Raw genomic sequence first — 4,497 nt, 5'->3', positions numbered from 1 at the left:
TTAAGGGAGGAGGGGAAAAGAGGATCTTATAAATGAAAATAATGGATTCAGACTCTGGGATAATAAACTGGCCTGCAAGGTTGATCTCAGCAGGGGTCCTAAAATATTTGGATTTCAAGGAATTCTTTGAAAAGTTTCTCTCCCCAGAACAATGAAACTATGGACATATATGTCTCCCAATGTAAACAAAATCTAGGGAGTTCATAGACTCCCTAATGTCCATCCTCTGACTCATAGGTAAGAACCTCAATTTAGATGCTTTCACGTACTTAATGACTCCTCTCTTGTAACGCCCTTTACATCTGTTATGATTGGTTTGTTGCCTGTCTTTCCTGGTGGCCTGAAGCAAAGGTAGGAGCCACGTAGATTTTCATCACTGAACCCCCAGCATATAAGTCAAGGTCTGGAACACAGGTAGAACTCAATAAATATTTATGAAATTAAAAGACTACTGAATGTTTAATGTTCTTGTCCAAGTCCAAATAATGCTAACTAAATAAAAAGAGAGAGAGAGAAATTTTCCACAATTTGGACAACACTAACTGTTCCCAGGCCTCCAGTCTGCCTGTCTAACCTTTCATTGTGCATGATTGACTTAATGATAATGGATTTGTGGAAATTAGTGTTCATAATTATATTTGATTCATTGAGTTTTCTAAAGCAGTGCTGCTCAAACTTGAACATGCATGAGAGTCACCTGGAGGGCTTATGAAAACAGAGATTGCTAGGCTCAACCCTCAGATAACACTGATTGTTAGAGGACTGGCTTGGAGCCTGAAATTCTGTATTTCTTTTTTTTTTTTTTTTTTTTTTAAAGATTTTATTTATTTATTTGACAGAGACAGCGAGAGCAGGAACACAAGCAGGGGGAGTGGGAGAGGGAGAAGCAGGCTTCCCGCTGAGCCGGGAGCCCGATGTGGGACTCGATCCCAGGACCCTGGGATCATGACCTGAGCCGAAGGCAGTCGCTTAACCAACTGAGCCACCCAGGTGCCCTGAAATTCTGTATTTCTAATAAGCTCTGGATGATGCTGATACTGCTGGTCCATGGACCACACTTTGAGGAACAAGTCTTTAAAAACCCCATAACGTGATTCTCAGGATCTCCTTTTCCATGGAGGGAATCTTGAGAATCACATCAACCCCAGATAACACAACAGAGCTAGGATCCTGAAGATAGATCTTTAGACTTCAGTTTATGTTTGTAGTATGTCAGGTTGCCACCCCATTAGTGGACCAGAATAACATCCTATCACACCTCCACATCATATTCCTCATTGGGTTCTTCTTCAGGAGATACAGCTACAAAGTAATTGAGCTCTTAATTTGTCTTATTATATAAACACTATTATAACAGCATTAATCAAACTTTTCAGGAAGAAAAATAAATCTCCTCTAATCCTTCCATTTTATTGGAGGGTTTTTTATTTGTTTTGGGTTTTTTTGTTTGTTTTTGTTATGAACATGCTAATTTTTAAATAGCTATAATCATGATGAATATAAAATTTGTGTTCAGTTTTAACATATTGGGTATTTTTCATTAAGGTGCATTGTTTTCATTATTTTAATGATAGTTAAATATACTAAAATGTACATGTGCTACTGAGTGTTATCCCTTCAATGCAGTGACCCTGAGAGGCTATAAGCCTACTTCACTGCAAGGGTGTTAGGATGCCTCTTTTGGAAAAATTCTCTGAACTAACTCTAAGAGATTCAAGAGGAGCAATCTTTATCAGCCTCAGTCTGGTTTTGATAAGAGGACAGATACCCAACATCATTCTTTACTATTAACCTTGCTTGACTCTAAAAAACTTTTCCCATTTTCAAAAAAAAAAAAAAAAAGGAATACAAATGTATTTTTAAAGGATCAATATTGACCACTACTGCGGGACATGAAGACTATGGGTCCTGGTGGTGGAGGCTTGTTATTTTGTGAGATCCTTCGATTCTTCCTAAAATGACCTATAATTCTTGTAAAAATATACTTTTTGCAGACTAGTCTGAACTTCTTATGGAAACATAAATATATGAGAATAATAAATACAATTCTGAGGAGAAAATGAGTAAGAGGCCCAAGTTTACCAGATTTTATAGTGAGCCATGAATAGAAGAATTGATAATAGAAAAGAGTCCAAAATGTATTTGAATTCTGTATTTCCTAAGAGCAAGATTTTAAGTCGATGTGAATTGATGGGTTTTTTAATGCATGGAATTGAGACAAATTAGTTAGATATTTGAAAACATAGTTTAGTAGATCACTATCTAAATTGCTGCATCAAAAAAAAAATCCAGATGGAAGAAAGATTTAAGTATTTAAATAAAGCTATAAAATTACCCAAAGGAAATATGGAAGACTGATAAATTTGACTATATAAAATGCAAAATTTCTGTATGACAGCAATACCATATTGCAAGCAAAGGTAATAAGAAAAATGATTAACCTGACAAAAAAATTCTTAGCACATAAGAAAAAAGTGTAATTTCCTTAATTTACAAAGTACTCTTTTTTAACTTAAACTCTCTTTCTTTCTCTTTTTAAAATTATGTTCAGTTAGCCAACATATAGTACATCATTAGTTTTTGATGTAGTGTTCAATGATTCATTAGTTGCATATAACACCCAGTGCTCATCACAACACATGCCCTCCTTAATACCCATCAACTGGCTACCCCATTCCCCCCACCCCTTTCCCTTCTGAAACCCTCAGCTTGTTTCCTGGAGTCAAGGGTCTCTCATGGTTTGTCTCCCTCTCTGATTTCTTCCCCTTCAGTTTTCTCTCCCTTCCCCTATGGTCTTCCATGCTATTCCTTATGTTCCACATATGAGTGGAACCATATGATAATTGTCTTTCTCTGCTTGACTTATTTCACTTAGCATAATCCCCTCCAGTTCCATCATGTTGATGCAAATGGTGGGTATTCATCCTTTCTGATGGCTGAGTAATATTCCATTGTAAATATGTACCACATCTTCTTTGTCCATTCATCTGTTGAAGGGCATCTTGGCTCCTTCCACAGTTTGGCTATTATGGACATTGCTGCTATGAATATTGGAGTCTGTGTGCCTCTTCTTTTCACTACATCTGTATCACAAAATACTCTTTCAAATCAATTATAAAATACCAGAGTCATAATACAAAAATGTACAACACATATGACCAAAAAACAGAACTTTAAGTAGTTTATAGACATAAAAAGTTATGCAATATCATTCCTATTAAGTAAAGGTACATTAAAACATCATTTTTCACTTATCAGATTGGAAGCTACCAAAAGATTTAATAGTTTATAATATTAACAATAATTAAAGGAACCAGGCAGTCTCATACCCTCCTGATGAAAGTATAAATTACTACAACCTCATTGTATATCAGTGTGATAGATAAATATCTACCACAAAATAAAATGTACGTATTCCCTTAAACCGTGATTTTTACTTCTAGGAATTTATGCCACAATTATACTCACAAATGTGCACTGAAATATATGTATAAATATATTCATTATGAAATGATCTGTAATAGTTTAAAAAATATGAAGCAACCTAGACAGGGGAATGGCTACATAAATTATGAAACATCCATTCAATAGAACAGTAGATAATTACAAAGAATGAGGTAGAACTCTGTGTGCTGACAAGGAAAAATCCCCAAGTGATATATTCTCAAATTAAAAAAGAAGAGAAAGGAAAAGCAAATTGTAGAATAGCATATAGTATGCATATATTATGCTTCTGTTTTCTTTTAAACTGAATCCTTGAAGTTAAAAAATAATATCTAATATTTATTTAGTTCTCCCTGTAAGTACGTATCTCATAAGAATATCATGAAAATGAAATGAGATAATGTATGTAAAAACTAATGAGTTAGTTCCAGTTATCCATTGCTACATAACAAAACAACCTAACACTTAGTGGTTAAAATAATAAGGGTTCTCTTACAATAATAAAAAAATACTTTATTTCTCTTTGTTGTTGGGTAGCATTCCATTGTATGAACATGCTACAATTTGTTTGCCTCTTCACCAGTTAATAGACATTTGTATTGTTTCTAGTTTTTGGCTATTATGGATGAAGCTGCTGTGAACATTCATGTACAGGTTAGAAGAATGAAAAAGCAAAGCATAGTTAAAGAAAAATTAATCGCAGAGCATCTGAAGAAGCACTTGTATCCAGAATACATAGAAGACCTTCAAAATTCATTAATAGAGAAAAAGAAAAAGAAAACCCAATAAAGAGGGGAAAAGATTTAAACAGACATTTCACAGGATAAAGGGATAACAAATAAGCACATGAGAAGATACTCGTTGGCCACTTAGGAAAATTAAAATCAAAATGAATTATCACAACATACCTTTTATAAAGTTGTTAGAAAATTTTTTTAAAAGTTAAACATACATCTACCATATGATTTAGCTATTCTACTCCTAGGTATTTATTCAAACTGAACTTTGATTTCTGATTATTTGAATGTTTCTTTGACTGGAATATAAATGTAA

The sequence above is a fragment of the Neomonachus schauinslandi genome, chromosome 10, assembly GCF_002201575.2.
Source record: "Neomonachus schauinslandi chromosome 10, ASM220157v2, whole genome shotgun sequence".
Classification (NCBI taxonomy): Eukaryota; Metazoa; Chordata; class Mammalia; order Carnivora; family Phocidae; genus Neomonachus; species Neomonachus schauinslandi.
Note: the sequence above shows the minus strand (reverse complement) of the source record.